General features: G+C 43.6%; 1 pseudogene; it reads left to right on the top strand.

The window, feature by feature from the left end:
* Positions 1–4,102: 4,102 nt before the first annotated feature.
* Positions 4,103–6,784, top strand: LOC125547104 (annotated as a pseudogene).
* Positions 6,785–27,945: the final 21,161 nt, after the last annotated feature.

The following is a 27,945-nucleotide window of genomic DNA, read 5'->3' as shown; positions in this document are numbered from 1 at the left end:
ACGCTATTGGAGACACGGATGTTTTTCCCGTGGTTCGGATAGGTGGTGCTATCCTACATCCACGTTGATGGAGATTTCAACCCACGAAGGGTAACGGTTGCACGAGTCCACACAGGGCTCCACCCAAGGGCAACGGTTGCGCGAGTCCACACAGGGCTCCACCCACGAAGGGTCCACGAAGAAGCAACCACCCACAAAGGGTCCACGAAGAAGCAACCTTGCCTATCCCACCATGGCCATCGCCCACACAGGACTTGCCTCACTAGCGGTAGATCTTCACGAAGTAGGCGATCTCCTTGCCCTTACAAACTCCTTGGTTCAACTCCACAATCTTGTCGGAGGCTCCCAAGTGACACCTAGCCAATCTAGGAGACACCACTCTCCAAGAAGTAACAAATGGTGTGTAGGTAATGAACTCCTTGCTCTTGTGCTTCAAATGATAGTCTCCCAACACTCAACTCTCTCTCATAGGATTTGGATTTGGTGGAAAGAAGATTTGAGTGGAAAGCAACTTGGGAAGGCTAGAGATCAAGATTCATATGGTAGGAATGGAATGTCTTGGTCTCAACACATGAGTAGGTGGTTCTCTCTCAGAACATATGAGTTGGAATGGTGTGTGTGTTCTGATGTCTCTCACACAGAATGAGAAGAAGGTGGAGGGGTATATATAGCCTCCACACAAAATCCAACCGTTACACAGTTTTCCAATCTCGGTGGGACCGAATCAATGAACTCGGTCGGACCGAAAATGTAAACCTAGTGACCGTTAGTGATTTTCGGTGGGACTGACATGCAACTCGGTAGGACCGATATGGTTAGGGTTTGGGCATAACGTAATCTCGGTGAGACCGATTACACAAACTCGGTGAGACCGAATTTGGTAATTAGCTAACCAGAGAGTTGGTCAGGCAAACTCGGTGGGACCGATTTGCTCTTTCGGTGAGACCGAGTGGAACTCGGTGAGACCGAAAAGTTATAAAGGGGAAACACTGAGTTTACATTGCAATCTCGGTGGGACCGATTCGCTCTTTCGGTGGGACCGAAAAGTTACGAAAGGGAAACAGAGAGTTTGCAACCCCATCTCGGTGAGACCGAGATCCCTATTGGTAGGACCGAATTGCTAGGGTTTGGCAGTGGCTAATGACAAGTGAAACTCGGTGGCGCCGGATAGGAAGAATCGGTAGGACCGAGTTTGGCTTAGGGTTTAGGTCATAAGTGGATATGGGAAAGTAGTTGAGGGTTTTGGAGCATATCACTAAGCACATGAAGCAAGAGGCTCATTAAGCAGCACCTCATCCCTCCTTGATAGTATTGGCTTTTCCTAAAGACTCAATGTGATCTTGGATCACTAAAATATAAAATGAAGAGTCTTGAGCTTTTGAGCTTGAGCCAATCCTTTGTCCTTAGCATTTTGAGGGTTCCACTTTCACATCCATGCCATGCCAATCATTGAGCTTTCCTGAAATAATCATCTTGGAATAGTATTAGCTCAATGAGCTATATGTTGTTATGAATTACCAAAACCACCTAGGGATAGTTGCACTTTCAGCTTTCATCCTTGAAGATTTTCTTTTCTCCTGATTTCAGTGTGACTTGCACTTCCATTTCCTCAAAATCTAGCTGGACAGGACTAACAGTTTTCATCCAATCAGCTCCCAATATCACATCATAACCTTGCAACTGTAGGACTCAGAAATCATGGGAAAATTCAGTTCCTTGCACCACAAAAGGGCACTGGGGGGCAATGAATTCAGTCCATAGAGTTGCTCCATTGGCAACTAACACTTTCTTTTTCTTAGTTGGAGTAAGAGCACACAGAGCCAGCTTTGCAAGTGCAGGAGTTACAAATGTTGCAGTGCTGCCACTGTCAATGAGGGCAGTTGCAAGTCTGTCTCCCAACATGACTGTAACAGTGAAACTCGGCTTGGAGGAAGTGACTCCCATGAGGGCATGCATGGAGATTTGCAAGGGAGTGTCATCCAAGTCAGTGGGAGGTGGAGCTTCAGTATCATCAGCAGTGTAGTAGACCAGTTCTGCATCCTCAGGGCAGGTCTCTTGCAAGGCTTGTATCTGCATTTGATTTGCCAATTTGCAAACTTTCTTGTGGCCAGGAAACCATGGTTCTTTGCACTGGTAGCAGATTCCTTTCATTCTGGCCTATTGGATGACAGTAGGTGTGTTGTTAGGAGGTGGCGTTCCTGGCTCCAACTGAAGTTGCCTCCTAACTGGCTGATTAATATAAGCCACTGGTGTTTTCTTGCTGGGCTGAGCTTGTTCCATTCTTCTGGCCAACCAGATAGCTTTTTGTAGGTATGCTGGTTCATGATATTGAACATAATGTTGGATAGTGTCACTCAGACCAGCAATGAAACTAGCTTTGTAATAATCAGCAGGCAGTGCAGGGTTGTCCCTCCTAAGTAAGTTCATGGACTGTTCAAACTTGAGCACATAGTCATTAACAGACCCAGTTTGGTTGAGAGCATGAAAAGTTCTGACATTGTCACATACTGAAGTTTCGGAAAACCTGTCTCCAATCAGTCTACAGAACCTGTACCAGGTTAGGGTATTGGCAATAATTCCAGTTCCTCTCCACCACTCTATGGCTGGCCCCTTTAAGTAAGTGACAGCAATTTCAGTTTTCTGCTCCAGTGGTGTCCTAGCAGCTTCAAAGTACATTTCAATGGTTTGGATCCAAGAGTCAGTTCCACTTCCATCAAACTCTGGTATGTTATACTTAGCAGGTTTCACCAAAGTCAGAGGTCTTCTATTGTCTTGGACTTGATCTCTCTGTGCATTGCCCCCTCTACCAGCTATTTGCTGAACCTGCTCCTCAGCTTGCTCTTGTTCTAACTGAGTGATTTGTTGCATGTTTCCTATTTGAGGAATTGCAGTAGTTGCTCTGGCATCAGGTGGGAGAAGTTTGTTGTCCGCAAAGTGGGGGTGCCTGTACGGAATTTTGGTGCTGCCATCCAAGTTAAGTTCTTTTCCAGTGTGCTTATCCACCAAAGTTACAGAGCCTGCAGTAGGAGGGGTTTGGAGGCCATCGACTGGCCGAAGCAATGGGCCTTGTGGTGTATGATTTTGTCCACTGCCTTGAGGGATATCTTGGGGAATGGGTGGGGTTTCACGTGGTTTTGGAAATCCAGAGATAAATTTGTTAAGTGTGCCCTGTAATTCCCTCAAAGACTTCTGCATTGACTGGAAGTTGTCTTGCACATGGTCCCTGAAGTCCTCGAAGTCCTGTCTGTCCTGCTCTCGATTTCTCTGTAGTGTTTGGACATCGAGTTGTAAGGATTGCATCTCCAGGTTGTTTGTGGAGGACGAATCAGATGGGCCAGTCATCTTGATGGAGTGACGCAGAGAGGGTTTTTAGAACTGGCAGGGAGCCAGTAACCTCACTGCAAGAGATCGTCAAGCAAAGGGAGGAATTTTACCATAGCACTTGTTGCAACCCGACCTTGACTATAGATCCTGCCGCCGCCTGCACCGCCGCCATCAGCTACACCGCCGCCAAGATTGTCCGGTGGGAAGTGAAGGATTTTACGGCTCCTCCAACTCCACTTCGGCACCCGATCTTACGCCGCCAAGGAGATGAACCTGGCTCTGATTACCACTTGTCAGACCCAGGTGGTCTGAAGCATGGAATTCAGTAAAACAGAGACTGAACTAGTGGAGTTTAGCTTGAATTTCAGAGGAATGATTAGCGAGTCTAGCTCGTTACAGAGGTTCTAGCCGACCAGGAACACTGGCGGCGGCAAGGGGGAAACCCTAACAAAAAAGATACCTAACCTCGATCCCAACTCCTGGCTTTATAGCCTTACAAAGGGAAGGAAAAAGACGAGCAAAAGCAAAACAGAAAGGAGAGAAACGCTGCGGTCTTTGCCGGAAAGGGAACAGCGACCTCCAGGGCAGTCCCCGCCACACGATGAAGATCGGACGCTCGTTGGGTCATCATAACTGGCGAAGCGGTACGACGACGTCTCGGCCGTGCGATCGAAGATGTGTGGCTCCTGACGTTTCCCGCCTGTTCGGACGGGTTTGAATTAACTGAATCCTGTTTGCAGCGATCGGATCTTCAGACAGAGGCACTCGGGTCCTGACAATGAGGAAGGCCATCCCGCCCAACGGGGAAATCGACGAGGAGGCCGTGCAGGAGCTCGTCCCCTTTCATCCACCCGCCGCGCTTCGGTCTCCGTTTGGCTTGAACGGCCTTTGCCCTTTGGTTTCGGCGGCTGACGCGTCGGTGCTTTGCAGGGCGAGGAGCGATAGATGCAAGAGGGCGAAGCGGGAGGCCGTGGCCGGCGACGACCTGCTGCCCGAGATGGCGAAGCAGGGGTTTCAGGCCTACCCGCACAAGAACAGAGTGGTGCGTATACCGGTTTGATGGATGTTTGGGTAAATCATAATTGGGTGGATTCAGAGATGATAAGGGTGGATTGATTTGCTAACTTGGTCTGATTGGCTTATCATCGATTGCAAAGCTTAAATAAGAGTTCATCTTGAGGGAGTGCTTTTGGCACCAAATTGGGTGGTTGTTCTGCAGAACTTTCTTTCCCCCTAAACAAGCCGAGCTTTGCTTCGCTACACCCTCCCTAAATTTTTTTTTAAAAAGGGTATTTCGTATTCAGCTAATTATCTGATTGTTGTTTCCGGCTAAACCACTTGATCAGCCATTCGTTTCTCTGTAAAAGTTATGTTATCTTGTACCATGGAGAAACCACTCCTACATTGCATAACCGTTGTCTATCTAGTATTAAAGCTGTCTCATCGTGCAAATTTCAAGCTCTTGCTGAATTTGGGCATCCATGTTATCTCTGTGAATACACCTTGTTTTTCAGGACCTCCCTGGCACAATGGAGGCGGGGCCAAACCCATTGCCTGTATCTGATTTCAGGGATTGGTCTGAGCTCCCACTCGATGCGCTTTCTGCAATCTTCATGAAGCTTGGGACCATTGAGATACTGATGGGCGCCGGACTTGTGTGCCGCTCATGGTTGGTGGCAGCCAAGTCCCCTGAGCTGTGGCGTTTCGTGGACATGACACGCCACAAGTTGGTTTTCTCCAAGGGGGGAAACATCATGTGCCAAATGGCAAAGGTGGCTATAGATCGCTCTGATGGACGGATGGAATCGTTCTGGGCTCAGAAGTTTGTCAGTAGTGAACTCCTGAATTACATTGCAAGCAGGTAATTGTTATTTGTGTCCTAAATTCCCATTCTTGAATTTCAGCATTTGGTCTCTTACTCCGTATGTGTCACACTCTGAAACCTATCAATCTGTAGTGCTGACACACTGTTTGCGGTATTTACCAACCACCTAATAGTTTATTTTTTGCTAAACATGTCAGCTTTTATGATATATTATCGAGACATATGTATAATAGTTTTATCTTCATGAGGTTCAAAGGACAGCCGAATGCTTTCTGTATGGCTATATTTGTCTCAACAAATAGGGAAACATATTTAGGACAGGTCGCCTATGGCCAAATAATTTGCCTTGATGTACTGACTCTTGTTAGATATTTACGGTACATCGTTATATGATATTTACGACAGGTTACTTATTGCCAATTGTGAAACTCATTTGATATTTATCATACGTTTGTTTTGAATTGTGAATGATTGTAGGAGAGTTTCCTACAGTCTTCTTGTTATATTAATCAAGGATCAGGGGTACAAAGTTAGATTGTATTTACGTAGCTATCACTACAAGCTACTTAGTGTCTCACTATAAGAGGAGATGAAAAAGTAATGCTAATTAGTAGGAGTCTTTTGAGAAAAGCAACTAGTGACTAGGGCAGGCCCCCAACAAGGTTGGCTATGAACCCCCCAAGGTCGACTATGAACCCCCCTGAGCATCTTGAAGTCTTCCTTTAAGGAGAAATATGTGTACTGTTTAAACTTGTTATGTAGTCTTACTGTACTTGTCTGATTTTACTCGGTTCATGTGTGTCTACTTTCGTACTTGTCTCTGCAGATGCAACTCATTGAAGAGCATTGGCTCATCGGCGCCTATTACTTTTGGGATGATGAGGACGTAGTAATTAAGCTTGCAGCTAAATGTCCAATGCTAGAAGAGATAGAGTACTCTGGTCAGAAGCTGACATGGGACTTTTTCAAGGGGATTGGTGCAGCCTGCCCAGCGCTGAAGCGTCTAAGAGTCTGTTTGCCATGGTACGATTCAGATTCAATAGAGCGTGAGATCAGGATGGAACAGCGGCAAAACGACGAGGAGGAAGAGGAGGAGGAGGAGCCTTATGAAGCCTGGGAGACGAGACACAATGAGGAGGCCTTCGCCATAGCAGAGAGCTTGCACGAGCTGCGGCTCCTGCAGATGGCAGGCTACGGCCTGACTAAAAAAGGGGTGTACGCCATCCTTGAAGGCTGCCCCCACCTCGAGTTCCTCGACCTTAGAGAATGCGGCCACCTCCTAGTTGACGCTGAACTCAAAGCTCGCTGTGCCAATATCAAGCATGTCCGTCTGCCAGGAGCGTGGCCTCACGCTCATTGCCCAGAACTTGATACCATCGAGGAGGACGAAGGTGAAGTGATCGAGATGCCTAATCTCTATGAAATAGAGGCTCAGGCTCTCCACAACGAGGCAGCGATGGACAACGATGACTACGGCGAGAACTACTGGGATGACTACTCGCTCCCCTCGTCCCCTGACTCGCCTGTGCCAACCTACTCCATGGATGATCCCAGATACTACTGGGAGCTGTAACAGGTGCAGCTGTGCCATGTTCAGTAGTCCAAATCACTGTCTTGGTGTTTTGGATCCTGAAGAGCGTGCCTGCAGGAAAGCTTTTGATGTACAGGCAAGCCAAGGGTGCTTTTGAACCATCTGCCTTTAGTGTGCGTTATACTACTAGTTTGTGTAAATGGTTGGACGGGCAGCTTGCAAGTGTCGTACTACGCAGCTCTATTCTCACGTTAATTGCTTGAACCTTTACCGGAGCTTATTACTTGTGGTCCGAAGTTTTAACAAATACTCCCTCTGTCCCATAATATAAGACGTTTTTGCGAGCTAAACAACTTATGTTGTGGGACGGAGTGAGTATAAGAACAACTTATGGGAGTGGAACATGCTAAAAGTAAATTTTATAAAGAAAACATTGACAATCTTTTATCCTACACAGAGTACAAATGGCGCAACTTATCATGCGTTTCGATGGAACTTTGTTAGGTACCTCAATATTTCATATTTTTACATGTTTATAAGTATATTAGCCATAAAGTACGTAGCCAAATTGTAAGATAGTCCTAAAACAACTTTGAGAATATTACGTTAGTAGAATGGTTATATTGAATCGACCCAAGACTTGTTTGTTATACTTTGAGATACAATCATCATCAGAAGTCAGTTGTTATAACACGGAGTGTTAATGTGTGAATTAGTTCCTTAGGCCATGAGAGTATCATAGTCACTTCTTATCGTACGATGAACTTCGGGGTTGCTCAAACGTCATCTACGATACGGTGATCATAACGACAACTTACATGTTCATCAGAAAGTTTTACAAGGGACCATATAGCTCATGGGTGGGATTTTCTCCGACGACGATGGAGAGATATTCTTATGGCCCTCTCGGTGTGACGGCTTCCATCGTCGTCTGACCAGACACAGGTGTGTCGAAATATGTTAATGAGAAAGCAGAACAAAATCGATAATGAGGAGAACTATATAATGAGCATGTGTATGACTTAAGAGGATTCTGAGATATCTCACCTCAGGTTTTGTAAAGTATCGTGAAGCAAAGGTAATAGCACATGATAACCAAAGGTTTAGTCTAATGTCATTCATGTACTCATAGGGATCGATATGGACATCCATGGTTCCGCTATCGGTCATTGAACGACAAGGGTTTTGTTCATGTATATGTTTTACCGAACCTACAGGGTCACCAGCTTAAGGTAATCACGATCTGCCGAGTGTTAGTAGGACTGGAGTAATGAGAAAATATTTATGAAATACTTTCATTAATATAGAAATAGTTTCGAGAGGAACCGGAAGTGTTTCGGGTCGGAAGGGTTTCGGGAGTTTATCGGGCAATACTAGGTATTACCGATAAATAATATATAGGTGGAAAATGTTTCCGGTGATGTTAAATTAATATTAAAAGGCTCTAATAAAATTTAAGAGGCTTTTATATTTCATTTAATATCAACGTGCCTTTTGTTAAATTAATATTAAAAGGCTCTAATAAAATTTAGGAGGCTTTTATATTTCATTTAATATCAACGTGCCTTAAAAGGCCAAGTGGTGGAAAGCATATTGGGCCACTGGGGCCCAATAGGACGTGGCGCCCCCTTCCCACTTGGGGAATAAGGGGGAGGCCGAATTGGAGGGGGAATCCCCCTCCTCATGGCCGGCGGAAGGGGGGATCCTCCCCCCCCCCTTGAGGCACCACTCCTCTCCCCCAACCTATATATACTAGAGGTTTGGGGCACTTTTGATACACAAGTTTTTGGAGCCTCCTCCAGTTGTGTAGTTTTAGTTCTAGTTGAACCAATTAGAGCTGGATCTAGATCTTCTAATCCTGATAATTTGAAGCCCAGTGTGATTCTAATATCCTTCCTCTAATTCTCCGGTGACGATTAGCTCTAGACGGCGAAGCATTGTCGGATCATGAAGACTGTACGCTTGCAATCTGTGGAGAGGTTGTGCTTTCGGTCTTTCGTTCGAGGGACTATTTGTGGGCGGTTCAAGGGATCGTTCATCTACGGTTCGAGGGACTTCAAGTACGATGTACACCGACTCATCTTCTTCCGCTGCAACTTGGAGTCGATAACGATCAGATCCAAAATGTTATTGTATCTTCATAGTGTTCCTGGTAGATCGTAGGGTGAATCTTTTTATTTTCTACTATGTTTCCCAACACCAAGGTCAAGCCTCGCTCGGTAGATCTTCACAAAGTAGACGATCTCCAAGACATCACAAACTTCTTAGTTCGTTTGCATTTGAAACCCACAAGCACGCCAAGCTGATCTAGGGGGCACATACCTGAAGGAAATATGCCCTAGAGGCAATAATAAAGTTGTTATTTTATATTTCCTTCTTCATGATAAAGGTTTATTATTCATGCTAGAATTGTATTGATCAGAAACTTAAATACATGTGTGAATACATCGACAAATACTGTGTCCCTAGTGAGCCTCTACTAGACTAGCTCGTTGATCAAAGATGATTAAGGTTTCCTAACCATGAACATGTGTTGTCATTTGATAACGGGATCACATCATTAGGAGAATGATATGACGGACAAGACCCATCCGTTTGTTGGGGAGCGTAGTAATTTCAAAAAAATTATACGCACACGTAAGATCATGGTGATGCATAGCAACGAGAGGGGAGAGTGTGTCCACGTACCCCCGTAGACCGAAAGCGGAAGCGTTAGCACAACGTGGTTGATGTAGTCGTACGTCTTCATGATACGACCGATCAAACACCAAACGCACGGCACCTCCGAGTTCTGCACATGTTCAACTCGATGACGTCCCTCAAACTCTGATCCAGCCGAGCTTGGAAGGAGAGTTCCGTCAGCACGACGGCGTGGTGTTGGTGATGATGTTCTACCGACGCAGGGCTTCGCCTAAGCACCGCTATGATATGACCGAGGTGGATTATGGTGGAGGGGGCACCGCGCATGGCTAAAAGATCTAAGAGATCAATTGATGTGTCTATGGGGTGCCCCCCTCCTCCGTATATAAAGGGGGGAGGAGGAGGGGGCCGGCCAAGGGGAGGAGGCGCGCCCAAGGGGGGCAATCCTACTCCAAGTAGGTTTTCCCCCCCTTTCCTATTCCAACTAGGTGAAGGGGGAAGGAGGAGGTGGAGAGAAGGAAGGAGAAGGGGGCCGCCGCCCCCTTCCCTTTCCCAATTCGGATTGGGGCAAGGGGGGCCATGCGCCACCTCCTGCCGCCTCTCCTCTTCCACTACTTTTGGGCCCATGAGGCACAATAACCCCCGGGGGGTTCCTGTAACCCATGGTACTCCGGTATATATCTGATAACCCCCGGAACCATTCCGGTGTCCGAATATAGTCGTCCAATATATCAATCTTCATGTCTCGACCATTTCGAGACTCCTCGTCAGGTCCGTGATCACATCCGGGAATCCGAACTACCTTCGGTACATCAAAACACATAAACTCATAATATAACCGTCATCGAACTTTAAGCGTGCGGACCCTACGGGTTCGAGAACTATGTAGACATGACCGAGACACGTCTTCGGTCAATAACCAATAGCAGAACCTGGATGCTCATATTGGCTCCTACATATTCTACGAAGATCTTTATCGGTCAAAACGCATAACAACATATGTTGTTCCTTTTGTCATCGGTATGTTACTTGCCCGAGATTCGATCGTCGGTATCTCAATACCTATTTCAATCTCGTTACCGGCAAGTCTCTTTACTCGTTCCGTAATATATCATCCCACAACTAACTCATTAGTTGCAATGCTTGCAAGGCTTAAGTGATGTGTATTACCGAGTGGGCCCAGAGATACCTCTCCGACAATCAGAGTGACAAATCGTAATCTCGAAATACGCCAACTCAAGAAGTACCTTTGGTGACACCTGTAGAGCACCTTTATAATCACCTAGTTACATTGTGACGTTTGGTAGCACACAAAGTGTTCCTCTGGTAAACGGGAGTTGCATAATCTCATAGTCATAGGAACATGTATAAGTCATGTAGAAAGCAATAGCAACAAACTAAATGATCAAGTGCTAAGCTAACGGAATGGGTCAAGTCAATCACATCATTCTCCTAATGATGTGATCACGTTAATCAAATGACAACTCATGTCCATGGCTAGGAAACATAACCATCTTTGATTAACGAGCTAGTCTAGTAGAGGCATACTAGTGACACTTTGTTTGTCTATGTATTCACACATGTATCATGTATCCGGTTAATACAATTCTAGCATGAATAATAAACAATTATCATGATATAAGGAAATAAATAATAACTTTATTATTGCCTCTAGGGCATATTTCCTTCAGTCTCCCACTTGCACTAGAGTCAATAATCTAGATTACACAGTAATGATTCTAACACCCATGGAGCCTTGGTGCTGGTCATGTTTTGCTCGTGGAAGAGGCTTAGTCAACGGGTCTGCAACATTCAGATCCGTATGTATCTTGCAAATCTCTATGTCTCCCACCTGGACTTGATCCCGGATGGAGTTGAAGCGTCTCCTGATGTGCTTGGTTCTTTTGTGAAATCTGGATTCCTCTGCTAAGCCAATTGCACCAGTATTGTCACAAAAGATTTTCATTGGACCCGATGCACTAGGTATGACACCTAGATCGGATATGAACTCCTTCATCCGGACTCCTTCATTTGCTGCTTCCGAAGCAGCTATGTACTCCGCTTCACATGTAGATCCCGCTACGACGCTTTGTTTAGAATTGCACCAACTGACAACTCCACCATTTAATAAAAACACGTATCCGGTTTGCGATTTAGAATCGTCCGGATCAGTGTCAAAGCTTGCATCGACGTAACCATTTACGACGAGCGCTTTGTCACCTCCATAAATGAGAAACATATCCTTCGTCCTTTTTAGGTATTTCAGGATGTTCTTAACCGTTGTCCAGTGATCCACTCCTGGATTACTTTGGTACCTCCCTGCTAAACTAATACCAAGGCACACATCAGGTCTGGTACACAACATTGCATACATGATAGAGCCTATGGCTGAAGCATAGGGAACATCTTTCATTTTCTCTCTATCTTCTGCAGTGGTCGGGCATTGAATCTTACTCAAATTCACACCTTGTAACACAGGCAAGAACCCTTTCTTTGCTTGATCCATTTTGAACTTCTTCAAAACTTTGTCAAGGTATGTGCTTTGCGAAAGTCCAATTAAGCGTCTCGATCTATCTCTATAGATCTTGATGCCCAATATATAAGCAGCTTCACCGAGGTCTTTCATTGAAAAACTCTTATTCAAATATCCTTTTATGCTATCCAGAAATTCTATATCATTTCCAATTAACAATATGTCATCCACATATAATATCAGAAATGCTACAGAGCTCCCACTCACTTTCTTGTAAATACAGGCTTCTCCAAAAGTTTGTATAAAACCATATGCTTTGATCACACTATCAAAATGTTTATTCCAACTCCGAGAGGCTTGCACCTGTCCATAAATGGATCGCTGGAGCTTGCACACTTTGTTAGCTCCCTTTGGATCGACAAAACCTTCTGGTTGCATCATATACAACTCTTCTTCCAGAAATCCATTCAGGAATGCAGTTTTGACATCCATTTGCCAAATTTCTTAATCATAAAATGCAGCAATTGCTAACATGATTCGGACAGACTTAAGCATCACTACGGGTGAGAAAGTCTCATCGTAGTCAATCCCTTGAACTTGTAGAAAACCTTTTGCAACAAGTCGAGCTTTATAGACAGTAACTTTACTGTCAGCGTCAATCTTCTTCTTGAAGATCCATTTATTTTCAATGGCTTGCCGATCAACGAGCAAGTCAACCAAAGTCCACACTTTGTTCTCATACATGGATCCCATCTCAGATTTCATGGCCTCAAGCCAGTTTGCGGAATCTGGGCTCACCATCGCTTCTTCATAGTTCGTAGGTTCGTCATGGTCTAGCAACATAACCTCCAGAACAGGATTACCATGAAGGAAATATGCCCTAGAGGCAATAATAAAGTTATTATTTATTTCCTTATATCATGATAAATGTTTATTATTCATGCTAGAATTGTATTAACTGGAAACATAATACATGTGTGAATACATAGACAAACAGTATGTCACTAGTATGCCTCTACTTGACTAGCTCGTTGAATCAAAGATGGTTAAGTTTCCTAGCCATAGACATGAGTTATCATTTGATTAACGGGATCACATCATTAGAGAATGATGTGATTGACTTGACCCATTCCGTTAGCATAGCACTTGATCGTTTAGTTTTTTTATTGCTTTCTTCATGACTTATACATGTTCCTATGACTATGAGATTGTGCAACTCCCGTTTACCGGAGGAACACTTTGTGTGCTACCAAACGTCACAACATAACTGGGTGATTATAAAGGTGCTCTACAAGTGTCTCTGAAGGTACTTGTTGGGTTGGCGTATTTCGAGATTAGGATTTTTCACTCCGATTGTCGGAGAGGTATCTCGGGGCCCACTCGGAATGCACATCACTATAAGCCTTGCAAGCATTGCAACTAATGAGTTAGTTGCGGGATGATGTGTTACGGAACGAGTAAAGAGACTTTCCGGTAACGAGATTGAACTAGGTATTGAGATACCGACGATCGAATCTCGGGCAAGTAACATACCGATGACAAAGGGAACAACGTATGTTGTTATGCGGTTTGACCGATAAAGATCCTCCGTAGAATATTTAGGAGCCAATATGAGCATCCAGGTTCCGCTATTGGTTATTGACCGGAGACATGTTTCGGTCATGTCTACATACTTCTCGAACCCGTAGGGTCCGCACGCTTAAAGTTCGATGACGGTTATATTATGAGTTTATGTGTTTTGATGTACCGAAGGAGTTCGGAGTCCCGGATGAGATCGGGGACATGACGAGGAGTCTCGAAATGGTCGAGACGTAAAGATCGACATATTGGACGACTATATTCAGACATCAGAAAGGTTCCGAGTGATTCGGGTATTTTCGGGAGTACTGAGGAGTTACAGGAATTCGTATTGGGCCTTAATGGGCCATACGGGAAAGGAGAGAAATGCCTCAAAGGGTGACCGCACCCCTCCCCATGGGCTGGTCCGAATTGGACTAGGGAGGGGGGGCGCCCCCTTCCTTCCTTCTCCTTTTCCCTTCCCTTTCCTTCCCTCCTACTCCTACTACTTGGAAGGGCTCCTAGTTCTACTAGGAAAGGGGGAATCCTACTCCCGATGGGAGTAGGACTCCCCTAGGGCGCGCCATAGAGAGGGACGGCCCTCCCCCTCCTCCACTCCTTTATATACGGGGGCAGGGGGGCACCCCAAAGACACAACAATTGATCTCTTGATCTCTTAGCCGTGTGCGGTGCCCCCCTCCACCATAATCCACCTCGGTCATATCGTAACGGTGCTTACGCGAAGCCCTGCGTCGGTAGAACATCATCATCGTCACCACGCCGTCGTGCTGACGAAACTCTCCCTCAACACTCAGCTGGATCGGAGTTCGAGGGACGTCATCGAGTTGAACGTGTGCAGAACTCGGAGGTGTCGTGCGTTCGGTACTTGATCGGTCGGATCGTGAAGATGTACGACTACATCAACCGCGTTGTGCTAACGCTTCCGCTTTCAGTCTACGAGGGTACGTGGACAACACTCTCCTCTCTCGTTGCTATGCATCACCATGATCTTGCGTGTGCGTAGGAAATTTTTTGAAATTACTACATTCCCCAACAGTGGCGTCCGAGCCATGTTTTATGCGTTGATGTAATATGCACGAGTAGAACACAAGTGAGTTGTGGGCGATATAAGTCATACTACTTACCAGCATGTCACACTTTGGTTCGGCGGTATTTTTGGATGAAGCGGCCCGGACCGACATTACGCGTACGCTTACGCAAGACTGGTTCTACCGACGTGCTTTGCACACAGGTGGCTGGCGGGTGTCAGTTTCTTCAACTTTAGTTGAATCGAGTGTGACTACGCCTGGTCCTTGCGAAGGTTAAAACAGCACTAACTTGACAAACTATCGTTGTGGTTTTGATGCGTAGGTAAGAACGGTTCTTGCTCAGCCCGTAGCAGCCACGTAAAACTTGCAACAACAAAGTAGAGGACATCTAACTTGTTTTTGCAGGGCATGTTGTGATGTGATATGGTCAAGACATGATGAGATATAAGTTGTTGTATGAGATGGTCATGTTTTGTTGAAGTTATCGGCAACAGGCAAAAGCCTTATGGTTATCTCTCTATTGCATAAGATGCAAGCGCCAAATAATTGCTTTACTTTATCACTATGCGATAGCAATAGTTGCAAGAGCAATTGTTGGCGAGACAACCATGTGACGACACATTGATATAGATCAAGATGATGGAGATCATGGTGTCATGCCGGTGACGATGGATATCATGACGATGCTTTGGAGATGGAGATCAAAGGCACAAGATGATGATGGCCATATCATGTCACATATTATGATTGCATGTGATGTTTATCTTTTACACATCTTATTTTGCTTAGTTCGGCGGTAGCTTTATAAGATAATCTCTCACTAAATTATCAAGGTATAAGTGTTCTCTTTGAGTATGCACCGTTGCGAAAGTTCTTCGTGCTGAGACACCACGTGATGATCGGGTGTGATAGGATCTACGTTCAAATACAACGGGTGCAAAACAGTTGCACACGCGGAATACTCAGGTTAAACTTGACGAGCCTAGCATATAACAGATATGGCCTCGGAACACGGAGACCGAAAGGTCGAGTGTGAATCATATAGTTGATATGATCAACATAGTGATGTTCACCATTGAAACTACTCCATCTCACGTGATGATCGGACATGGTTTAGTTGATATGGATCACGTGATCACTTAGAAGATTAGAGGGATGTCTGTCTAAGTGGGAGTTCTTAAGTAATATGATTAATTGAACTTTAATTTATCATGAACTTAGTCCTGATAGTATTAGCATATCTATGTTGTAGATCAATAGCTTGCGATGTTGCTCCCAGTTTATTGTGTTCCTAGAGAAAAAATATGTTGAAAAATGTTACTAGCAATGATGCGGATTGGATCCGTGATCTGAGGATTATCCTCATTTCTGCACAGAAGAATTATGTCTTTGATGCATCGCTAGGTGACAGACCAATTGCAGGAGTAGATGCAGACATTATGAATGTTTGGCTAGCTCAATATGATGACTACTTGATAGTTTAGTGCACCATGCTTAACGGCTTAGAATCGGGACTTCAAAAACATTTTGAATGTCATGGACCATATGAGATGTTCCAGGAGTTGAAGTTAATATTTCAACCAAATACCTGAGTTGAGAGATATGAAGTCTCCAACAAGTTCTATAGCTAAAATGATGGAGGAGAATAGCTCAAGCAGTGAGCATGTGCTCAGATTGTCTGGGTACTACAATCGATTGAATCAAGTGGGAATTAATGTTCCAGATAAGATAGTGATTGATAGAATTCTCTAGTCACCATCACCAAGTTAGTAGAACTTCGTGATGAACTATGATATGCAAGGGATAACGGAAATGATTCCCAAGCTCTTCGTAATGCTAAAATCAACGAAGGTAGAAATCAAGAAAAATATCAAGTGTTGATGGTAGACAAGACCACTAGTTTCAAGAAAAGGGCAAAGGGAAGAAGAGGAACTTCAAGAAGAACGGCAAGCAAGTTGCTGCTCAAGTGAAGAAGCCCAAGTCTGGTCATAAGCCTGAGACTAAGTGCTTCTACTGCAAAGGGACTGGTCACTGGAAGCGGAACTGCCCCAAGTATTTGGCGGATAAGAAGGATGGCAAAGTGAACAAAGGTATATTTGATATACAGATTATTGATGTGTATTTTACTAGTGTTTGTAGCAACCCCTCAGTATTTGATACTGGTTCAGTTGCTAAGAGTAGTAACTCGAAATGGGAGTTGCAGAATGAACAGAGACTAGTTAAGGGTGAAGTGACGATGTGTCTTGGAGGTGGTTCCAAGATTGATATGATCATCATCGCACACTCCCTATACTTTCGGGATTAGTGTTGAACCTAAATAAGTGTTATTTGGTGTTTGCGTTGAGCATGAATATGATTTAAGTAAGAGAATAAATTGTTGTTCTGTTTACATGAATAAAACCTTATATGGTTACACACCCAATGAAAATGGTTCGTTGGATCTCGATCGTAGTGATACACATATTCATAATATTCAAACCAAAAGATGCAAAGTTAATAATGATAGTGCAACTTATTTGTGGCACTGCCGTTTAGGTCATATTGGTGTAAAGCGCATGAAGAAACTCCATGCTGATGGACTTTTGGAATCACTTGATGCTTGCGAACCATGCCTCATGGGCAAGATGACTAAGACTCCGTTCTCCGGAACAATGTCGCGAGCAACTGACTTATTGGAAATAATACATACTGATGTATGCGGTCCGATGAGTGTTAAGGCTCACGGCAAGTATCATTATTTTCTGACCTTCACAGATGATTTGAGCAGATATGGGTATATCTACTTAATGAAACACAAGTCTGAAACATTTGAGAAGTTCAAAGAATTTCAGAGTGAAGTGGAGAATCATCGTACAAGAAAATAAAAGTTTCTACGATATGATCGCAGAGGTAAAATATTTGAGTTAAGAGTTTGTCCTTCAGTTAAAACAATGTGAAATAGTTTCACTACTCACGCCACCTGGAACACCACAGTGTAATGGTGTGTCCGACCGTCATAACCGTACTTTATTAGATATGGTGCGATCTATGATGTCTCTTACCGATCTACCACTATCGTTTTGGGGTTATGCATTAGAGACAACTGCATTCACGTTAAATAGGGCACCATCTAAATCTGTTGAGACAACACCGTGTGAACTATGGTTTGGCAAGAAACATAAGCTGTCGTTTCTTAAAGTTTGAGGTTGCAATGCTTATGTCAAAAAGTTTCAACCTGATAAGCTCAAACCTAAATCGGAGAAGTGCGTCTTCATAGGATACCCAAAAGAAAATGTTGGGTACACCTTATATCACAGATCCGAAGGCAAGATATTCATTGCTGAGAATGGATCCTTTCTAGAGAAGGAGTTTCTCTCGAAAGAAGTGAGTGGGAGGAAAGTAGAACTTGATGAGGTAACTGTACCTTCTCCCTTATTGGAAAGTAGTTCATCACAGAAATATGTTCCTGTGACTACTACACCAATTAGTGAGGAAGCTAATGATGATGATCATGTAACTTCAGATCAAGTTGCTACCGAACCTCGTAGGTAAACCAGAGTGAGATCCGCACCAGAGTGGTACACTAATCCTGTTCTGGAGGTCATGTTACTTGACCATGACAAGCCTACAAACTATGAGGAAGCGATGATGAGCCCATATTCCGCGAAATGGCTTGAGGCCATGAAATCTGAGATGAGATCCATGTATGAGAACAAAGTATGGACTTTGATTGACTTGCCCACTGATCGGCGAGCCATTGAGATTAAATGGATCTTCAAGAGGAAGACGGACGCTGATAGTAGTGTTACTATCTACAAAGCTAGAATTGTCGCAAAAAGGTTTTCGACAAGTTCAAGGTGTTGACTACGATGAGAGTTTCTCACTCGTATCTATGCTTAAGTCTGTCCGAATCATGTTAGCAATTACCGCATTTTATGAAATCTGGCAAATGGATAAACAAAACTGCATTCCTTAATGGATTTATTAAAGAAGAGTTGTATATGATGCAACCAGAAGGTTTTGTCAATCCTAAAGGTACTAACAAAATATGCAAGCTCCAGCGATCCATCTATGGACTGGTGCAAGCATCTCGGAGTTGGAATATACGCTTTGATAAGTTGATCAAAGCATATAGTTTTATACAGACTTGCGGTGAAGCCTGTATTTACAAGAAAGTGAGTGGGAGCACTACAGCATTTATGATACGTATATGTGAATGACATATTGTTGATTGGAGATAATGTAGAATTATTCTGCAAAGCATAAAGGAATGTTTGAAAGGAGTTTTTCAAAGAAAGACCTCGGTGAAGCTGCTTACATATTGAGCATCAAGATCTATAGAGATAGATCAAGATGCTTGATAAGTTTTTCAATGAGTACATACCTTGAAAATATTTTGAAGTAGTTCAAAATGGAATAGTCAAAGAAGGAGTTCTTGCCTGTGTTATAAGGTGTGAAGTTGAGTAAGACTCAAAATCCGACCACGGCAGAAGATAGAGAGAGAATGAAAGTCATTCCCTATGCCTTAGCCATAGGTTCTATAAAGTATGCCATGCTGTGTACCAGACCTATTGTATACCCTGCCCTGAGTTTGGCAGGGGAGTACAATAGTGATCTAGGAGTAGATCACTGGATAGTGGTCAAAATTATCCTTAGTGGAATAAGGATATGTTTCTCGATTATGGAGGTGACAAAAGGTTCGTCGTAAAGGGTACGTCGATGCAAGTTTTGACACTGATCCAGATGACTCAAAGTCTCAATCTGGATACATATTTAAAGTGGGAGAAATTAGCTAGAGTAGCTCCGTGGATAGCATTGTTGACATAGAAATTTGCAAAATACATACGGATCTGAATGTAGCAGACTCGTTGACTAAACTTCCCTCACAAGCAAAACATGATCACACCTTAGTACTCTTTGGGTATTAATCACATAGCGATGTGAACTAGATTATTGACTCTAGTAAACCCTTTGGTGTTGGTCACATGACGATGTGAACTATTGATGTTAAATCACATGGCGATGTGAACTAGATTATTGACTCTAGTGCAAGTGGGAGACTGAAGGAAATATGCCCTAGAGGCAATAATAAAGTTATTATTTATTTCCTTATATCATGATAAATGTTTATTATTCATGCTAGAATTGTATTAACCGGAAACATAATACATGTGTGAATACATAGACAAACAGTATGTCACTAGTATGCCTCTACTTGACTAGCTCGTTGAATCAAAGATGGTTAAGTTTCCTAGCCATAGACATGAGTTGTCATTTGATTAATGGGATCACATCATTAGAGAATGATGTGATTGACTTGACCCATTCCGTTAGCATATCACTTGATCGTTTAGTTTTTTGCTATTGCTTTCTTCATGACTTATACATGTTCCTATGACTATGACATTATGCAACTCCCGTTTACCGGAGGAACACTTTGTGTGCTACCAAACGTCACAACGTAACTGGGTGATTATAAAGGTGCTCTGCAGGTGTCTCCAAAGGTACGTGTTGGGTTGGCATATTTCGAGATTAGGATTTGTCACTCCGATTGTCGGAGAGGTATCTCTGGGCCCACTCGGTAATGCACATCACTATAAGCCTTGCAAGCATTGCAACTAATGAGTTAGTTGCGGGATGATGTGTTACGGAACGAGTAAAGAGACTTGCCGGTAACGAGATTGAACTAGGTATTGAGATACCGGCGATCGAATCTCGGGCAAGTAACATACCGATGACAAAGGGAACAACGTATGTTGTTATGCGGTTTGACCGATAAACATCTTCGTAGAATATGTAGGAGCCAATATGAGCATCCAGGTTCCGCTATTGGTTATTGACCGGAGACGTGTCTCGATCATGTCTACATAGTTCTCGAACCGTAGGGTCCGCACGCTTAAAGTTCGATGATGGTTATATTATGAGTTTATGTGTTTTGATGTACCGAATGAGTTTGGAGTCCCGGATGAGATCGGGGACATGACGAGGAGTCTTGAAATGGTCGAGACGTAAAGATCGATATATTGGACGACTATATTCAGACATGAGAAAGGTTCCGAGTGATTCGTCTATTTTCGGGAGTACCGGGGAGTTACGGGAATTCGTATTGGGCCTTAATGGGCCATACGGGAAAGGAGAGAAAGGCCTCAAAGGGTGACCGCACCCCTCCCCATGGGCTGGTCCCAATTGGACTAGGGAGGGGGGGCGCCCCCTTCCTTCCTTCTCCTTTTCCCTTCCCTTTCCTTCCCTCCTACTCCTACTACTTGGAAGGGCTCCTAGTTCTACTAGGAAAGGGGGAATCCTACTCCCGATGGGAGTAGGACTCCCCTAGGGCGCGCCATAGAGAGGGACGGCCCTCCCCCTCCTCCACTCCTTTATATACGGGGGCAGGGGGCACCCCAAAGACACAACAATTGATCTCTTGATCTCTTAGCCGTGTGCGGTGCCCCCCTCCACCATAATCCACCTCGGTCATATCGTAGCGGTGCTTAGGCGAAGCCCTGCGTCGGTAGAACATCATCATCGTCACCACGCCATCGTGCTGAAGAAACTCTCCCTCAACACTCGGCTGGATCGGAGTTCGAGGGACATCATCGAGTTGAACGTGTGCAGAACTCGGAGGTGCCGTGCGTTCGGTACTTGATCGGTCGGATCGTGAAGACGTACGACTACATCAACCGCGTTGTGCTAACGCTTCCGCTTTCGGTCTACGAGGGTACGTGGACAACACTCTCCCCTCTCGTTGCTATGCATCACCATGATCTTGCATGTGCGTAGGAAATTTTTTGAAATTACTACGTTCCCCAACATACCGTACCACTCTGGTGCGGATCTCACTCTGGTTGACCTACGAGGTTCAGTAATAACTTGACCTGAAGTTTCATGATCATCATCATTAACTTCCTTACTAATTGGTGTAGGTGTCACAGGAACCGGTTTCTGTGATGAACTACTTTCCAATAAGGGAGCAGGTACAGTTACCTCATCAAGTTCTACTTTTCGCCCACTCACTTCTTTCGAGAGAAACTCCTTCCCTAGAAAGGATCCAAATTTAGCAACAAACATTTTGCCTTCAGATCTGTGATAGAAGGCGTACCCAACAGTTTCCTTTGGGTATCCTATGAAGACACATTTCTCCGATTTGGGTTCGAGCTTATCAGGTTGAAGTTTTTTCACATAAGCATAGCAGCCCCAAACTTTAAGAAACGACAACTTTGGTTTCTTGCCAAACCATAGTTCATAAGGCATCATCTCAACGGATTTCGATGGTGCCCTATTTAATGTGAATGCAGCCGTCTCTAAAGCATAACCCCAAAATGATAGCGGTAAATCAGTAAGAGACATCATAGATCGCACCATATCTAGTAAAGTACGATTACGACGTTCAGACACACCATTACGCTGTGGTGTTGCGGGTGGTGTGAGTTACGAAACGATTCCGCATTGTTTCAAATGAAGACCAAACTCGTAGCTCAAATATTCTCCTCCACGATCAGATCGTAGAAACTTTATTTTCTTGTTATGATGATTTTCAACTTCACTCTGAAATTCTTTGAACTTTTAAAATGTTTCAGACTTATGTTTCATTAAGTAGATATACCCATATCTGCTCAAATCATCTGTGAAGGTGAGAAAATAATGATACCCGCCGCGAGCCTCAACATTCATCGGACCACATACATCTGTATGTATGATTTCCAACAGATCTGTTGCTCACTCCATAGTTCCGGAGAACGGCATTTTAGTCATATTGCCCATGAGGCACGGTTCGCAAGTACCAAGTGATTCATAATCAAGTGGTTCCAAAAGTCCATCGGTATGGATTTCTTCATGCGCTTTACACCAATATGACCTAAACGGCAGTGCCACAAATAAGTTGCACTATCATTATCAACTCTGCATCTTTTGGCTTCAATATTATGAATATGTGTATCACTACTATCGAGATTCAATAAGAATAGACCACTCTTCAAGGGTGCATGGCCATAAAAGATATTACTCATATAAATAGAACAACCATTATTCTCTGATTTAAATGAATAACCGTCTCGCATCAAACAAGATCCAGATATAATGTTCATGCTCAACGCTGGCACCAAATAACAATTATTTAGGTCTAAAACTAATCCCGAAGGTAGATATAGAGGTAGCGTGCCAACTGCGATCACATCGACTTTGGAACCATTTCCCACGTGCATCGTCACCTCGTCCTTAGCCAATCTTCGCTTAATCCGTAGTCCTTGTTTCGAGTTGCAAATATTAGCAACAGAACCAGTATCAAATACCCAGGTGCTACTGCGAGCATTAGTAAGGTACAAATCAATAACATGTATATCACATATACCTTTGTTCACCTTGTCATCCTTCTTATCCGCCAAATATTTGGGGCAGTTCCGCTTCCAGTGACCAGTCTGTTTGCAGTAGAAGCACTCAGTTTCAGGCTTAGGTCCAGACTTGGGTTTCTTCTATTGAGCAGCAACTTGTTTGCCGTTCTTCTTGAAGTTCCCCTTCTTCTTCCCTTTACCCTTTTTTCTAGAAACTAGTGGTCTTGTTGACCATCAACACTTGATGCTCCTTTTTGATTTCTACCTCCGCAGCCTTTAGCATCGCGAAGAGCTTGGGAATTGTCTTATTCATCCCTTACATATTATATTTCATCACGAAGCTTTTGTAGCTTGGTGGCAGTGATTGCAGACTCTGTCAATGACACAATCAACATGAAGATTAACTCCTGCTACGTCTTGAGCTTGCATTGGTTTTCCCCGAGGAGGAAGGGATGATACAGCAGAGTAGCGTAAGTATTTCCCTCAGTTTTTGAGAACCAAGGTATCAATCCAGTAGGAGGCCACGCTCAAGTCCCTCGTACCTGCACAAAGCGATAGCTACTCGCAACCAATGCGATTAGGGGTTGTCAATCCCTTCACGGTCACTTACGAGAGGGAGATCTGATAGATATAATATTATTGGTATTTTTGGTATAAAGATGCAAAGTAAAAAAGTAAAGGCAAAGTAAAAAAGCAAAGCAAGATTAAAGTGATGGAGATTGATATGATGAGAATAGACCCGGGGGCCATAGGTTTCACCAGTGGCTTCTCTCGAGAGCATAAGTATTCTACGATGGGTGAACAAATTACTGTTGAGCAATTGACAGAATTGAGCATAGTTATGAGAATATCTAGGCATGATCATGTATATAGGCATCACGTCCGTGACAAGTAGATCGAAACGATTCTGCATCTACTACTATTACTCCACTCATCGACCGCTATCCAGCATGCATCTAGAGTATTAAGTTAAAAACAGAGTAATGCCTTAAGCAAGATGACATGATATAGAGAGATAAATTCATGCAATATGAAATAAACCCCATATTGTTATTCTCAATGGCAACGATGCAATATGTGCCTTGTTGCCCCTTCTGTCACTGGGAAAGGACACCGCAAGATCGAGCCCAAAGCTAAGCACTTCTCCCATGGCAAGAACTACCAATCTAGTTGGCTAAACCAAACGGATAATTCGAAGAGACTTGCAAAGATAACCAATCATACATAAAAGAATTCAGAGAAGATTCAAATATTATTCATAGATAGACTTGATCATAAACCCACAATTCATCGATCTCAACAAACACACCGCAAAAAGAAGATTACATCGAATAGATCTCCACAAGAGAGGGGGAGAACTTTGTATTGAGATTCAAAGAGAGAGAAGAAGCCATCAAGCTACTAACTATGGACCTGAAGGTCTGAGGTAAACTACTCACACTTCATCAGAGGGGCTAGGATGATGTAGAAGCCCTCCGTGATGACGGCCCTCTTCTGGCGGAGCTCCGGAACAGGCCCCAAGATGGGATCTCGTGGATACAGAAAGTTGCGGCGGTGGAATTAGGTTTTTGGCTCCTGTTCTGATCGTTTGGGGGTACGTGTGTATATATAGGAGGAAGAAGTACGTCGGAGGAGCAACGAGGGGCCCACGAGGCAGGGGCGCGCCCTAGGGGGGGCATTCCCCCACCCTCGTGACCGCCTCTTTTGTTCCTTGGAGCAGGGTCCAAGTCTCCTGGATCACGTTCGGTGAGAAAATGACATTCCCGAAGATTTTATTCCGTTTGGACTCCTTTTGATATTCCGTTTCTTCGAAACACTGAAATAGGCAAAAACAGCAATTCTGGGCTGGGCCTCCGGTTAATAGGTTAGTCCCCGAAATAATATAAAAGTGGAAAATAAAACCCAATATTGCCCAAAACAGTAGATAATATAGCATGGAGCAATCAAAAATTATAGATACGTTGGAGACGTATCAAGCATCCCCAAGCTTAATTCCTGCTCGTCCTCGAGTAGGTAAATGATAAAAAGATAATTTTTGATGTGGAATGCTAGTTGGCATAATTTCAATGTAATTCTTCTTACTTGTGATATGAATATTCAGATTCAAAAGATTCAAGACAAAAGTTCATTTTGACATAAAAAATAATAATACTTCAAGCATACTAACTAAGCAATCATGTCTTCTCAAAATAACATGGCTGAAGAAAGTTATCCCTACAAAATCATATAGTCTGGCTATGCTCTATCTTCACCACACAAAGTATTTAAATCATGCACAACCCCGATGACAAGCCAAGCAATTGTTTCATACTTTTGATGTTCTCAAACTTTTTCAATCTTCACGCAATACATGAGCGTGAGCCTTGGATATAGCACTATAGGTGGTTGTGGAGAATACAAAAAGGGAGAAGATAGTCTCACATCGACTAGGCGTATCAACGGGCTATGGAGATGCCCATCAATAGATATCAATGTGAGTGAGTAGGGATTGCCATGCAACGGATGCACTAGAGCTATAAGTATATGAAAGCTCAAAAAGAAACTAAGTGGGTGTGCATCCAACTTGCTTGCTCATGAAGACCTAGGGCAATTTGAGGAAGCCCATCATTGGAATATACAAGCCAAGTTCTATAATGTAAAATTCCCACTAGTATATGAAAGTGATAACATGAGAGACTCTCTACTATGAAAATCATGGTGCTACTTTGAACCACAAGTGTGGTAAAAGGATAGTAACATTGTCCCATCTCTATTTTCTCTCATTTTTTTATTTGGGCCTTTTCTCTTCTTTTTTATTTATTTTATGGCCTATTTTTATTTGGGCTTCTTTGGCCTCTTTTATTTATTTTTCGTCTGGAGTCTCATCCCGACTTATGGGGGAGTCATAGTCTCCATCATTTTTCCTCACTTGGGACAATGCTCTAATTATGATGATCATCACACTTTTATTTTTCTTACAACTCAACAATTACAACTCGATACTTAGAACAAAATATGACTCTATGTGAATGCATCCGGCGGTGTACCGGGATATGCAATATGACAATGATGGAGTGTGTCATGATGAACTAGATGGTGGAAAGTTGCATGGAAATATATCTCGGAATGGCTATGGAAATGCCATAATAGGTAGGTATGGTGGCTGTTTTGAGGAAGGTATATGGTAGGTGTATGATACCGGCAAAAGGTGCGCGGTATTAGAGAGGCTAGCAAAGGTGGAAGGGTGAGAGTGTGTATGATCCATGGACTCAACATTAGTCATAAAGAACTCATATACTTATTGCAAAAATCTAGAAGTTATCAAAGCAAAGTATTACGCGCATGCTCCTAGGGGGTAGATTGGTAGGAAAAGACCATCGCTCATCCCCGACCGCCACTCATTGATACGTCTCCAACGTGTCTATAATTTTTTATTGCTCCATGCTATATTATCTACTATTTTGGGCAATATTGGGCTTTATTATCCACTTTTATATTATTTTTGGGACTAACCTATTAACCAGAGGCCCAGCCCAGATTTGCTGTTTTATGCCTATTTCAGTGTTTTGAAGAAAAGGAATATCAGACGGAGTCGAAACGGAACGAAATCAACTGGAGAAGTTATTTTTGGAAGGAAACACACCTAATGGACTTGGACCCTACGTCAGGGGAGACACGAGGTGCTCACGAGGGTGGGGGGCCCCCCTAGGGCGCGCCCCCTGTCTCGTGGGGCCCCCGTGGCTCCTCCGACGTCCTCCCTGCACCCATATATATCCACGTACCCTAAAACTTCCGCCGCCAGAAGCCTCCGTAGCCACCGAAAACCAATCTAGACCCGTTCCGGCACCCTGCCGGAGGGGGCGATCCTTCTCCGGTGGCCATCTTCATCATCCCGGTGCTCTCCATGACGAGGAGGGAGTAGTTCTCCCTCGGGGCTGAGGGTATGTACCAGTAGCTATGTGTTTGATCTTTCTCTCTCTCTCGTGTTCTTGAGATGATACGATCTTGATGTATCGCGAGCTTTGCTATTATATTTGGATCCTATGATGTTTCTCCCCCCCCCTCTTCTCTCTTGTAATGAATTGAGTTTTCCCCTTGAAGTAATCTTATCGGATTGAGTCTTTAAAGACTTGAGAAGACTTGATGTATGTTAAGGTGATCAACTTGCGGGTTTCGTGACATTGGGAACCTATGCATAGGGGTTGGCACACGTTTTCGTCGTGATTCTCCGGTAGAACTTTGGGGCACTCTTTGAGGTTCTATGTGTTGGTTGAATACATGAATCTGAGATTGTGTGATGCATATCGTATAATCATACCCACGGATACTTGAGGTGACATTGGAGTATCTAGGTGACATTAGGGTTTTGGTTGATTTGTGTCTTAAGGTGTTATTCTAGTACGAACTCTAGGGCTGTTGTGACACTTATAGGAATAGCCCAACGGATTGATTGGAAAGAATAACTTTGAGGTGGTTTCGTACCCTACCATAATCTCTTCGTTCGTTCTCCGCTATTAGTGACTTTGGAGTGACTCTTTGTTGCATGTTGAGGGATAGTTATGTGATCCAATTATGTTAGTATTGTTGAGGGAACTTACACTAGCCGAAAGTATGAACCCTAGGCCTTGTTTTCTATCATTGCAATACCGTTTACGCTCACTTCTATCACTTGCTACCTTGCTGTTTTTATTATTTCAGATTACAAATACCTTTATCTACTATCCATATACCACTTGTTTCACCATCTCTTCGCCGAACTAGTGCACCTATACAATTTACCATTGTATTGGGTGTGTTGGGGACACAAGAAACTCTTTGTTATTTGGTTGCAGGGTTGCTTGAGAGAGACCATCTTCATCCTACGCCTCCTACGGATTGATAAACCTTAGGTCATCCACTTGAGGGAAATTTGCTATTGTCCTACAAACCTCTTCACTTGGAGGCCCAACAACGTCTACAAGAAGAAGGTTGTGTAGTAGACATCAAGCTCTTTTATGGCGCCGTTGCCGGGGAGGTTAGCGCTTGAAGGTATATATTTAGATCTTGCAATCGAGTCTTTTCGTTTTTTGTTTTATCACTAGTTTAGTTTATAAATGAAAACTAAAAATGGAATTGAGTTTGTCTCATACACTTCATCTTTGTAATATCTTTCGTGAGTATGATGGAAAGGATAATTGTGCTCAAGTGCTAGAAGAAGAAATCTATAAAATGTTTGGCACTAAATATTTGAATGATGAGCATGATTGCAATGTTGTTAGTATGAA

This window comes from Triticum urartu, chromosome 3, assembly GCF_003073215.2.
Source record: "Triticum urartu cultivar G1812 chromosome 3, Tu2.1, whole genome shotgun sequence".
Classification (NCBI taxonomy): domain Eukaryota; kingdom Viridiplantae; phylum Streptophyta; class Magnoliopsida; order Poales; family Poaceae; genus Triticum; species Triticum urartu.
Note: the sequence above shows the minus strand (reverse complement) of the source record. Positions and strands in the feature narration are given on the sequence as shown.